This window comes from Podarcis liolepis, assembly GCF_965112155.1.
Source record: "Podarcis liolepis genome assembly, chromosome: 12".
Lineage (NCBI taxonomy): Eukaryota > Metazoa > Chordata > Lepidosauria > Squamata > Lacertidae > Podarcis > Podarcis liolepis.
This window is the reverse complement of record NC_139563.1, coordinates 24,405,709-24,419,995: the sequence shown is the minus strand read 5'-3', so window position 1 is coordinate 24,419,995 and position 14,287 is coordinate 24,405,709. Positions and strand designations below refer to the sequence as shown.

Below are 14,287 nucleotides of genomic sequence, written 5' to 3'. Positions count from 1 at the left end.
AATTTGGCAGAATAAAGTATTTTCCAGTATGATGGGAAAGCAGTAGCTCAGTAACAGAACATGAATGTTCCCAGGTTCGATCTTTACTATCCAGTAGATTATAGTAGTTTATTCTAAGCCCAATCATGAGTCAAATCAGACACCAATGATATAACTGGGTGCACAACTGTGCCAGCCCTCATTGAAGTACTTGAACTCCCAGTTTGATGACTATCAAAAAACTTAAATGCTTAAATAAGAATGGTACATAAGCAAGGTACTGCTACAGGATACAGCAGGTATACAAGAAGCTAAACGCAAGCTAAGACATTGACCTAACAAGTGGCATGCCTCCAGAACCTTCTTTTTGAAGGATGGGGTGGGCACAGCACTTAGTGTGGCAAATGACTAGAGTCCCAAGACTAGGCAAGTAAATGGGCATTCCTCTTTGTGGGCTGGGCTTGCAAGGTCTGTTCGTAGTGGTGCCTCCAGCTTCTAGTCACTTTAATGCAAATTTAATGGAAGAGAATGTGAAAAAAGACCTCTCTTTCTCCTGGAAGGGATAGGATTTACTTGACTAGCTGTTTTCCATTAAGACGTTTTCCAACAAACCATGGTGTTGAGTGATGACGTAAAATAGATTCTCAGAGTATAAATGATATGTATGACAAATGACCTAGGGTTAAGAGAGCAAATTGAATATACTTTTCATATAATTTATCCTGGTGTAAATGCCCTATCAAATATTTTATTATTCCTTCTCCATTTTATTTTATTTCAAGAATATAGGGAAACCAGTAAAACATCTTTTTCCCCGTGCCAAGAGATGCATATGGCTACCCAACTGGTCTGGGATAATAGAACTTAATGATTCCAAACTGGATGCCTAAAAAGACAATTTTGAATCCATCAGTACAATGAAAATATGAAGCTTTTTAGCATATGCTGCATTTGAACTACACACATATCCATGCTAAACCAATCTCATTTTCTTCTTCATGCATTCTTAAGCTGAAAGGGTTATTTCATAGTGCTGTGTGCATGTTACTGAACCTTCATGAAGAACAGCAGATCAAACAAATGCAGACAGTTGTAATAAACCAGAACCATTTTATTGCACTTTTAATAACAATGTTTCAGGCTGATTGCTCAAAAGCTGCCAAGAGCCCTCAAATAATAAAATTGGAAACATCTGATCTTTCTCTCTTGACAAACCTATCTGGCCATGTTCACAATACCTGAGATATTTCCAGAACTTGTCGTGGAACATTCAACCACTTTTCTATGCAAAACCCATTTGTGATAATGCCTCAGGAGGAAATTTTGTTGTGCTTAGTGTCTTAGGCCATTGTGCTTAGGCCATTCAGATGACCCAAGACATGAAGCTTAAACTCTAGTAAACATATAGCCCAAAATGCCATTTTTAAAGAAAAATCTGCTAATGGAACACTTGTATTTCTTCTTCAAAATGGAACTAGTTAAGACACCTCTAAACTACCTGGAAAGCTGAAAATAGAAAGCATGTAGTTTATGCCCCATTGGCTATAGAAAAGTATGAAAGACAAAATCTCTCCTTCTAAACAAGCAGACAAAAAAGTACCCTAAAAAGGTTACATTGTTTCTACTGTAGCTAGAAAACTGAAATTTAGCACAGGTATAGTCTATAGCATCCTAATTACTAGAAATGTCTGAAAATTTGGTATTTTTACAACTGACAATCCAAATGTGAGACATTAATATTACTTCATAACATATTAGCATTCCAGTGAAGTTCAAATCAAGTGACATTTTGTAGTTATATATCCTACTTTACAGCAGACAGCCTCCTTTTGAAGACATCCTGTATGAAAGTGATTGGCCCAAGTGCAGACAAAGAATTCTAAGGGGGATTGGGAGCCATCAACAGTTAGTACCTGGATAGCATCTGAGCAGGTCACTTGGTGACAATTTCCCCCATTATATAGTGCTGCATTTTTAACAGACTTGTAGCAATTATTTCTAAGTTGGCTCTATAATGAAAAGTTAGCATATGCAAATTTTATGCAAATCTATGCCCTCTTCTGACCTCTTTGTTTGGTAGTGAATTTCCTCTTTTGGGGCCACCCTACATGCAAGAAAGAGTATGTGCTGCTAAGCAAATTTCATTTCCCTCCTCATCCTATTAAAACAGACTCAGAGACACCAGAAGATTAGCCACAGAAGCTTGAACACCCCAAGGATGATCAGAGGAAGAAGGCTGTTCTTGTAGTCAAGCCTAGCTGGTTGATGAAATAGAGGAAAAGGTGTGCCATGTTTTTTAAGACACAGCTTTGCTGCGGAGGGAGAAGTTACACTGAACTGAGCTGTGAGCTGATGTGTGTGTGTGGACTGTGGGGAGTGTGTGTGTGTTCAGACTAAGAGAACTAAGAAGCTTGTGTGTAGAGAATTTCTACCATTCCACAATATTAACAAACTGTATTTTAGGAATAGTTGGGATCCCTTTTGAATGTAGTTTTTAATTTAACATCAGACCTCTTTAAGCTCCCCCTTACATCTTACAAACATATGCAGGGTCCTTGATCTGGCTGGGATTCAGGGAGGGAAGGTTTTTAAAAAAAATAATAGCAAGGTTTAGAATGCAAACTGCATTTTCAGTCACACTTTAATAGGGATTAAACTATTCATATTGTCTGTAGGAATTGAAAGGAGCTGGAGAAAATAAATTTGCCATATTGGCTTGAAGAATTTTATAATGTGTCTCAGTAGCTGACTCTTGACAGCAACTTGCCAAATTTTTAGCTGAGGATCAAAAGCTAACTCAGTTAGGGTATGTTCACATTAGCGGCTTGAAATGCAGCAAGGTCATTTTCCCCTGCGTCATTTCAAACTGCATTTGCATGGACTTGTCCACAGTAGGCAGGGGATGGGAATGTCTCAATACACACAGGGAACTGTTGGATCAATCCATCAACTTCTGATGGATGATTTAGAAGGATGAGATCTAGCATCAATTTCACTGCATGTGTGTGCCAGTATCCATACTCAGCAGAGTTACATCGCAATACAGCTCCTTTCTTGGAAGCATCTTTGGGGTTGAAGGTACACACAGTAGGCAATAGATACTCATGGATGCCATAAAGATTCAGTCAAGTGTAGAGGTTTACTTGACAGGCATAAAAGCATGTTGGTATCAAATATATACAGACATTCACCACTGCCATGGTCAAGGCATGCTTAGAGTCCAACAAGAGTCCAAGACTCTCTCTCTACTTCTCTCACCACAAGATGCAAGCAAGAGACTTACAAGAAGTTACACAGAACTCTTGTTATCAGTATTTCCTGTCACACTACGCATGTCCAAAGAACAGTTCCCACAGAAAATGTCCTTGCATAGACAAAACAATCTCAGCCTTCTGCTTCTTCTTGAAACTTCTTCTCTGTTCTTCTCTGTTTCTGGAATAAATGATTCTCTCTCACACACAGAGAAAATCCAACAGGAACTCCTATTCATTAAGCTCTCATCTGTGCTTCCGTGGTGACCGGTGCACTTGCACAACGGCTGTTAGAATGTGGAACAAGTGGTCTTGTGAACAGGCCCTATTTTCTAATCAAACTAAAGCTGGTTGGGGGGGGGGATGTAGCAAGCAACAGTATTTGTCAAGGAACTACAGGATTAATATGGATCAACATATTGCGGCTTCAAAAATTAGCAGCAGGAGTGCACTGGATGTGGCATAAGTGCTAATGTGATTATACCATTGGAAAACACAAGGCAAGAAGCCTTCCTGGACTGATAACCTAAGGAGCAGTGGCGTAGCGTGGGTTGTCAGCACCCGGGACAAGGCAAGTAATTTGCGCCCCCTAACCCATGGATTTGCGCCCCCTAACCCGTGGATTTGCGCACCCTAACCCTAACCCCCAGATGTTGCGCCCGGTGCGGCCAGCCCCCCCTGCACCCCCCACGCTACGCCACTGCTAAGGAGGCAGATTCCGAAGGGAAATAGAGGAGAACAATTTGATAATCAAGAACAAGTTGCAAAGCTGAGAATCTCTGCTTTAGATCCATATTTTTAGTTTTATACGGAGATGAGAAAGTGTCTGGATGGCTAACTACCTCAATACTTTTTTATATTCCTTGCTTCATTAGTGTCCATATTGCTAACTGTTGTGATTTGATTGTTAAGCCCTTATAAGCAGTTTGTGAACAACTCAAAGCACAAATTCCAGTTATCCACATATGGGATTCTCAATCGCCAGACAAAAGTTGTACCAGTAGCCTGCCAGAAGTGAATAAGGTACATTTTTGTGGTATTAGGAAACATGGTTCTATCACCTCTGATTTGAAAGAGAGGCAAACATCTTTGCATAGATTATTATTTTTTTACCATGTGCCTTTGCATCACTTTGCCCCCTTATCTTATGTGAAAATGTTGGTTTTGCACTCTTTTTGCTTTCTTTCTTTCTTTCTTTCTTTCTTTCTTTCTTTCCTTCCTTCTCTCTCTCTCTCTTTCTCTTTCTTTCTGCTAGTACTGTATAAGAAATCTGGGGAACTATAATGACAAGTCTTTTGGCTGTCTGCTGTTTTACATTTTCCTGCAGTGAAAGTGAATAGCAATTACATTAGCCAATACTCTACAAAGCTTCCAAAACTAAGATTAATTACCAGATGTTCCAAGAAGCTTATCATCATCACCCCTTTCAGGCCCATTGTCCTTGCTTTGAATGTACATGCTTTAGTTGGCCCTTTGACACTTCACACAATACGCTAGACTGTTTCAGGGAGCAGCATGCTGCTCCTTAAATGAATTGGTTTGGTTTCAGCACAAGTCCTTTCCCTCTGTCAGTAATTCATTTGCAAGCTGTACAAGAAAAATGAGGACTCTATATGGCTTCTCTTGATTACACTACAGATTCCCTCACAATCTGAATTTCAGTTGGAAAGAATCACCACAGGAGTCTAATCTTCTTTTGCTCTCAATGGATAGGGATTAGTGTTGATAGAAGCTGTATGTGAGACTCCCTCACTGCATCAAGAGAACAGTCCCTTCAGTTAGTATCACTGTTGGAACAGGGACTCCAGCAGTGTTAATATCTTGGAGAATTTGGAGCACAATTTTTATGGATGTGACCACAGCAACACAATACAAAAAACCTCTTAAACTTCTATTAAATTGGACAGTTGGTACAGCAGAAATGCTCTTAACATGAACCCGTGATGTGATTTATGCACAGGATAACATTATTATGATCCTTGGTTCTGCAAATACAATTATTTGCCTATATTTGCATAGATGGTGTAGATTCAATGTTTATTGTCTCTGTGAACTAGCAACCATCTCTACAAATCAGTCTTGCAATCAGTACCTGAAGGGACAGTAAGGCACTAACAGCCCTCAACAAACCTATGAGCGAACTTTCTTTTCATTCTTGCTTGCAGAGCAATTGTGTGAGGCTTAAAGCTTCCATTTAATTTCAGTCTCACAAATGGAAGCTATCAGAAGTTACCATTTGGCTTACTTAGGATGCAATAAGACAGAGATGAGAAGTGCTGTATGAAGGGGCTATAAAAGGTAAAGGTAAAGAACCCCTGGATGGTTAAGTCCAGCTGAATTTGACTATCACCACATTCCCTGCCATTGAATTGTAACATAAAAAAGTTTTGAAGCAAAATTGTACAAGGAAAAATGTTGTTTCTGCTGCTGAGATATGTGTAGGATCATTACACCAGATCCACACACTTCAAATGTAGATTCTCACATGGTCAGCAATTTTGTGACACATGAAACAGTCCTAAAAGTAGTTCTACGTGTTTGTCACTGCTTACTGGTGTGTACTTCCATTCAAGGAACAAAGGATATTTGTTCAACCTGGCACATCTCTGCACTAAGACAAAACTGTGGTGGGTCCTTATTCAAGATATGTTGTTTGCAGATGACACAGCCTTGACAGCATCGCATAGCAGGACAGAGTCTTAAACAAAGATGTGCTCTCCCAAGCCCACATTCCCAGCATGTTCGCACTCCTGTGTCAGAGACATCTACACCAGCTTGGTCATGTCCACAGAATAGAAGATGGCAGAGTTGACTTCAGGTACTAGGCCCATTGACAGACCAACTCTGCATTACAGATGTCTGCAAAGGTGATATGAACGCGGGCAACATCAACCCCGCCCTGTAGGAATCCCTTGCAGTACCTGGAGACAGGCAGTCAGGTCATGCATCCATAGCAGTGACCAGAGAAGGAATGAGCGCAGGGAGGAGTGCAAAGAGAAGAAACATCTGCAGCAACACAACTAGATGCCTTCATCTGCCCCAGCTGCAACAAAACGGGTCTCTCCTATATCAGTCTCTACAGCCACAGCAGGCGCTGTAGCCTTCCAACAGCTTCACATAACCCCCAAAGGCGCACTCCTCCACTGTCTCCCAAGACAGAAGGGATATAGCATTTGGAAGAGGCATTTTGCTATTGGAAAGGTACTCTTTGATCCAACACACATAATGCATTTATCAAGGTATTTATCAGACTATGGGAGAAACTTTTGAACATCAACATAGATCTTAGATTACTTTTATTAATCTGTGAACTGTATTGTGGTACTGAAACAAGGGTGGGTGTGGGACTAAGGGGGTACTTGTAAGATGTCCTCAAATCATCTAAAGGTGTGAAACAAGGCTACATATTGCCCCCTGCACTTTTTCATTTTGACATAAATGAAAAATGAAAGGCGCCATATTTAACACAGGTGCACTCCCTTGTCCAAACAATCAGGAACAGACGGATAACCTGATGACATGGTGCTGCTATCACTCTCCTGCTTTGGTCTCAATAATCTACTGGCAGCCTTCAGTATGTATTGCTAGCAGGATGTGCTTTCCGTGAATTACTCCAAGATCAAAATTATGGTTCTTGGAAAGCATAGTTCTAGATTCAAATAGAAAATGGAGCAGTAGAATCTAGAGCAAATGCGTTCCTTTGTATACCTTGAAGTCCTTTTCGCTGAGACACTGTGGTGGAAGGGGCATATCAAGGCTGCAAACCTAAGGTGCAGAAAGCTTGTGAGACACTAATGAAGTTTTATTGCATGGTAGGTGGAAAGCTGTTCGTAACTGCTCTTAATTTTTTTACTAGTAAATTGGTTCCCCAGATGCTTTATGGTACAGAGGTTTTGGGTATCAATATGAAAGCCAGTAAAGGACTAGAAATGATGCAGAATAAATTTGTCAGAGCAGCACTCTCCCTACCTAATGGGACATCAGTGTTAGATGGTTGTATATTTTTATTGTATATTTAGTGTCTGTCAATGTTTTGGATGTTGTCATGGTCATTGGCTAGTGCATTAAAAGTTTGATTTGATTACAATACATCAAAAAGTAAAATACTGTTTATATATAATAGAAACCTTAATACTTACACTATTTTAGATAACAGTAAGAACTGATTATTGTCTTCTATAACCTTGCTGCTAGTAACTGCTTATATTTATTATATATAATGATGATAATTTGTTATTTGTACCCTGCCTTGCCCCAGCCACTCTATGAAGAAAAGTTCTTTCTTTATTATATAAAAGAACAAATATTTATTGTTCTTTTATTTCTGTTTATGTAAAAATTTTAAGAGAAAGAAATTCTTAAGGTAAATACTGTATGAGGAATACTGTTAAAAACAGGTTTCTTAAAATTTGAGGGACTATACTTCAAACTGCTTATTCTAGATGCAGTTTGTTCTTTCTCTGTAACTAACAGCTATTTATACACAGTTGGCAGTTGATAATTATCTCAATGTTGTTCCCTATTTGATTCCACAGATTAGATATTATGATCACTTTTCATTGTTTACTTGTTTACATTAACATTATTTCATATGGCATAAAGTAGATTTTGGAATGCTGTAAAATGCATAAAGTAAAAACAAAGGAAAGATCTTCCTTCCTTCCTACATGTTGTGAATAGGCAAGCAATGTCTTACACCCTGTGGGGAATAAAAGCTCTATACTGAGAGTGTTACTGAGAGTGTTACTTTGTCCCTGTTGCCATGGTGCTTCTGCTCTCTATTAGCTTCAGATAAGCCCCAAGTTTTAACTTTGCATCTCACAATGAAGTTTTCTGGTTGTCATTATTTGAATCTCTCTCCTTCTGACCCTATTACACATTCAAGTCTCTAGGTAATAAATCATGAAACATAATTTTTAAAAAGGTTTTTTTAAAAAAGGTTTGATGCTACCTGCCCAACCTAAGATAGCCACAACATTCAGGTTCACAATGTCTAAGCACCATAAACAAAAGCTGAGTTATATACTTTTCTATCTATTCAGCTTATGAATAAAAATATTTTATGCTAGTGTAATTTAGCTAGGGTTTTCTAATTAGGTACATGGTCTCCAGGAACATAATACAGTACAATGTTATATGTTTTAAACTATAATGTGCAGTGCTTTTATTTTCTAAAAAAATGTTTAGGGGTACTCTCATTTTCCCACTCATACTGAAATGCTGCCAAAGGATTATTTCATGTTTCAGAGATAAGCTGCTCCTGAACAGCACTTTGCCTCTCCCACAATCAGACCTGAAACAGAAGTATTGTGCTATAGATATGGAAGCGGAAGTTCACAATTTAAGGTGAACCTATATAATTCACTCTCTCCAAAACAATACAAGAACTGAAACACAACTATACTTTGAAATTAACACTCTTCTGAATTCTCCATAAAAATGCATATATTTGTGCAAATAAAATAAAAGTGTATTATTTAAGGGGAAATTGGTTTTGGAAAACGAGTATATTATGCAAAATTGTATAAAAATGTATACAGTAAGTGATATTCTCACTAAGATGCTGATGGATTTTCATGACGGCCTTTTAATAAAAAAATTCAAAATGATGTACAAATGCAGAGAACTGAACTTTAGATTAGAAAAATGAGTAATGGAGGGAAATTGAACTTCACAGTCACCTATCCATAGCTATAGGAAGTGTGTGTGCAATGCCTCTTCCCCCTGATATACCCCTTCCAGCTACCCCTTCCAGAGAAGCGGGACAGTGATCAGAAAGGAGCATGTGGATAAATTTTAGGTGTGGAAAAGACGAAGGTAAAGCAGGAGATGATCAGGAATGGGAAGGAAAGGATCAGTTAAAATTTACAATTTCTTCACATATAATTCAGGTTAAGTTAACTGTGAATAATTCCTTTATCCTTTCTTCAGCCAAGCATATAATTGAGAGAAAACATGTCAGAAATGCCTTATGTATTTTCAGTCATCACTTGTTTTCTTTGTGGGCTTTAGAAGGCTTTCCCCTGCCCCCAGTCATATGTGCAATTTGTTTTGATGAAAACCTACCCTCCTCCCACTATAGTGCTAACAATTCCATTTATCATGACAGAAATCTAACATTTCCTACCTGTATGGCTCCCTCTTCATAGCAAATGGCCATCTGACTTGTTCACCATGAGGAAAGTGTGCAATTTTCCATGCCACTATTCAGTTTGCAGAAACATGCTAATTGTAGGTTCTGCTTGTGACAAATGAGTCAGTTTGATAAACTTCAAAGGAGACCTGAGAAGGAAGAACAAGTCATTCAGATTACGAGAATACACAGCAGCGCTAACAGGTTTATTTTGCATTTATAAAAGAGCACATCCAAAGCAACAACAAATGCCCCTCTTCCCTTCCTCCTGCTACCAAACTGGGCACCACTCAGCTATTATTATAAGCATAAATCCTACCTATTTGCCCGGACTCATTTCCTGTGTGTTGTAACCTGCATCTCTTCCATTCCAATAAAGCTCATTTAAGCATTATCCTCCTTAGTATTCTCAGGACCGCATTATATTATTAGGGAAGGCATTTCAAGTATACACTTAAACATGTAAAGTATGTTTAGCAAAGAACCATATGCCCCACGTTCAATCTCTGCTATCTCTGGATAGTGTGCAGAAACACTCGTGTCTAGAAATTTGGAGAGCTACTTCCAGTCTGGCCAAGCTAGATGTCAGGGAACTGACATCAGAGCAGAGGGGAGAGGCGAGGCTCCCAGATTCTGCAGGAGAGGGGATGAGTAAGGGAAGAGAGAGAACGTCCTCTGGGGAAGGAAGTCCAGGTGACACCAGGAAGAAGGGAGAGGCAGAGAGCATCTCGGAGGTGAGGCTCCGAGACTCTTCCAGTGAAGTCAGTGAGGAGGGTGGAGGACCACCACTCGGCACGCCCACTCTGCACAGAAGGCTTCCGCGCAGAGAGGCGAGGCGAAGGTTGTCCGTTAAGGAATTCTTATGCTGGAGGAAATTTAGGAGACGCCCACTCACGGATACTGCTAGCGACTGAGCAGCAGCGCCAAGGGCTGCTCAGTCAGGGAAAGACACAACCACCCCTAAGCAGTTTGGAACAGCTGAAGGTTTACACACAAGCAACCCCAATTCCCTTGACACTAGACAAAGATGCCATTCACACATGAACAACTTTAAAAAGTAAGTAGTGTGACTGGGATCCTAACTGGGATCCTTGCATGAGTCTGGGGAGCCTTAATCCTTTGCTTCCTGTTGCAGTTCCAATTCAGTTTGCAAGGCCCACTGCCTGAGCTTTGCTTTGGGAGAAACATTTCCACTGGTGCAAATGAAAGATTTTATTTCAGTACAAATAGCACGAGTGAATGTGTGTGTTAATTACCCATATCAGGACTGGAACATGGGGGAAAGGGTTAAATTGCCTCTCACTCCCCTACCAGGGCCCTGATCCAAACTGTGGCCCTCACACTTAAAATTTACTTTTAAGATTGCTTATTGCATACATGGCATGTGGTCTAGTTTTGCCCTCAGGATGGGCAATACTAAAGATAAATGGAGCAATAGTCTGGCTTATATAAAGCAGCTTCCAGTGTATGAATGAAACAAACCCAAGAGTAGGAATAAATGGTTCCCAATTATTACAAATACCATAACTATGCAGTTCTGCCATCTGTCTATCAGTCAGAGATAGTCAAATAAGTAGCCAACTCCACTGGGGTGTGTGGGTGGGTGAGAGAAGACAATCCTCTTTACCCATCCCTATCTATTCCTGTATCTGCAAGAATCAGGGTTACCTCTGTCTGCTTGCTGTTCCTTCATGAGGAAGCCTTTGGCTAATCGTTACTGCAACATCCTCTTAGGCTTATAAACCATTGGGAGGCATGTGGAAACCACTCCAGCAGCCACTTCTCCAGTTGCATTGTTCTTGTACTGCTAGTCAGACTACTCATGAGTAAGCAACTAGTTTAGCAGCTTCTGAAAGTCTAAGGTAAAGGTACCACTGACCGTTAGGGACAGCTGCAGACGACTCTAGGGTTGCGCACTCATCTCACACTATAGGCCGAGGGAGCCGGCGTTTGTCCACAGACAGCTTCCAGGTCATGTGGCCAGCATGACTAAGCCGCTTCTGGTGAACCAGAGCAGCGCACGGAAACACCGTTTACCTTCCCGCCAGAGTGGTACCTATTTATCTACTTGCACTTTGATGTGCTTTCGAACTGCTAGGTGGGCAGGAGCTGGGACCGAACAATGGAAGCTCACTCCGTCATGGGGATTCAAACCACCAACCTTCTGATCGGCAAACCCTAGGATCTGTGGTTTAGACCACAGCGCCACCCACATCCCTTAGTCTAGCTGCCACCAAAAGAAGTCAATGACTACAGGAGTTTGGGTTTTTTTGTTTCCCTTTTGAAATAAAGGTAATAAGGCCAGTTTAGGACCACACTGAATGGCTTTGTCCCATGATCTCACCAACCACCTTAAAGATATCTATCCAAAATCATAATATTTTTCCACAGTGCCACGTGTAAAGAAAGATCCAATCTACTTGCACTCTCTACAACATTGAGGACTAAACATACAGGTAAGAGCTTGCAGGGAAAGTGACTTTTCAAAAGGAATTGGCCCTTAGCTAGTAGCTACTGAATGAAAAGGTCATTTTCTGCACATAACCTTCCATGCATCAGCATCTATTGGCATATCTATATCCTGATTTCCATAGCACCTGTTGTCTCTGCCATTAGCTGTGCCTTAAGAATTCTGGGGGAAACTTAAATAATTTTAATATTGTTACACAAGCCCAGTGCCTGCCTCTCTCTCCACCAAGCAAAGGGCAGAGACCATGGGTCATTCTCCCTTTGGAGAATAGAAGACACGGCAAAGACTGTCATGCTTTAAGAAATAGGATTTACAGTCTGCGTAGAGAGAATCCAAATCTTAAAGCATGGCCGAAAGCATTGCAGGCAACCTTCTCTCTTCTCCACAAAGACGGATCTCAGCCTCACTTCCTCCTTCTTCCCAAAAGCCCCTTGCCCGCCCTCCAGCAGTTACACTGGCAACCTTCCAAATCTCCAGTCTCTGGTCACACCTGGGATAAAAAGTTACACTGTCTTTTTAACGACCCACAATGGCTCTCTCCAGGCCCCTAGTTTGGCCAGGCTACCCAGGAATTCCTTTGCAGCTTATATTCTCCCTTCATATCACAGATCTTAGCATTTATTAATTTTAGTGTTTAGTGGACCCCACCCCCCACCCCGTTCTGTAACAATATGATTAAAATAAGTTTTAAAATAGGGTTTGTGTGAAGGTTTGCATGCACAGCTGTATAACTTGCCACTAGAGTTGGTGAAAGAAAAAAAAAATAAGGCAAATTTTCAGGTTTTTGTTCAGATAAAAAAGTCTAAGGAATTTCAAAGAAATGAATAAGACTTTCATTAACAGTGGTACATTTTGTCAGTGGGACTTCATTGTAGCTCTGAAGATTTGTGTCTGTTTAATTAAAAGCTGTGGTTACACTAACAGCAAAGAAACATAATTTTAACTTGCTAACCATATGATAGACTGTGAAATCCTTAGACCTCTCCTTGGATATACTTTGAAAAGAGACTAGCTGCATTTTGTTAGATTCTTTGTTTGACTTTGGAGATAAACAGACATATGGGTTTGTGAATGACGAGTGATGACAAAATCCATCTTGGTAGAGCTACTTTGCATTCCTCCCTTCTGACTCTTTCCTTATACAGTTACTTCATATAACAGTATGTTTAATGTACCAAAAGCCTATTACTGTGAGGTGTTTTTTAAAAAACTACCGTATTTTCCCATGTATAGGACTAGGTTTTTTTCCTAATAAATTATATCAAAAAGTAGGGGCATCTTATACACAGATAGTGCTGAGGCCATTTTCTTAAATCTGAGTTTTATACATGGGGGCATCTTACAGACAGAAAAATACGGTACATGAGCAGACAGTGTGGCCGGATTTCACACCCACTGCTTCTGCATTTAAGCACATCTATCTCATGTCAGTGAAAGAAACTCTCTACTTTATAGCTGCTGTCACATTCATTCACTAAAAAGCAGGCAAAAACAAATCCACATCCTAAAGCAGCCAACATGTTATGATAAAAATAGCCAACAGTGCCACAATTTAAACTGCAAAAGGGAAAATACTGCACAAGGGGAATAATAATAAACACAGGGGGAGGGAGATCCTTATGAACAAATATATTGTTAAAATATGCTAAAGGTTGAGTTATTTGTGCCAATAATTTTAAGAAGACTTTCTAAAGTGCAACAGTAAGTCCAGTCTATAGCATGGTAGAACGTGCACTTTGTATGCAGGATGAGGTTCAATCTCTAGTTCCACCACATTAAAGGATCTCTGACAATAGGGATGAAAAGGTCCTGGTCTTAGGCCCTGGAGAATTGTAGCCAATTGGGGTAAACAACAAGGTTAGGATGGGGAAGCAGTGGCCCTCCAGATGCTGTTGGACTCCTATCAGTCCCAGCTAGCATGGCCAGTGGCTAGAAGTGATGGGAACTATAGTCCAACAACATCTGGAAGGACACCAAATATTGTAGTACAGGGATAGATGGACCAAAGGTCTAACTCAGCATATTTCCCTACCATTTGACAATTTATCCTCACCAGTAAATGCTGAACTGCTGCTTTCCCTCCAAAATAGAAGTGGCAGCAAGAAACATGCTTTAAAAGAATTGCACATTATGTTTGGCTTGATTCTCAGCATGCCTGACTCAGGAATTTTAACTGTTTGCTTGGGCTTTTTTCAAGAAAGGTGTTTGCTTATGCGGTAGGATTTCCTAATGCTAATTGCAGCATGCGGTAGTGCTGGTGTTGGGGGGGGGGTGTAGATTTACATCAGGATAGTGGCTGAGAGGGAAGGGTTAAATCTCCCTTTCCCCACATACTGCAGTCCTGGTGAAAATCACCACCTCCCTCCAATACAGTGGTACCTCGGGTTAAGAACTTAATTTGTTCTGGTAAAAGGTAAAGCTAAAGGTACCCCTGCCCGTACGGGCCAGTCTTGA

General features: G+C 40.3%; 1 long non-coding RNA gene across 6 annotated transcripts in view; it reads right to left on the bottom strand.

Moving 5' to 3' along the window:
- Positions 1-14,287, bottom strand: part of LOC310689701 — an 81,446-nt gene that overhangs the window by 65,662 nt on the left and 1,497 nt on the right. For 4 of the 6 annotated variants that reach the window (XR_014517592.1, XR_014517593.1, XR_014517594.1 and 1 more), the window contains exon 2: positions 9,358-9,512. This is a non-coding gene — a long non-coding RNA (uncharacterized lncRNA). Of the gene's footprint in view, positions 1-3,931; positions 4,552-9,357; positions 9,513-14,287 lie in introns of those variants that run through there. The other 2 variants (XR_014517596.1, XR_014517597.1) reach the window with 2 other exon arrangements.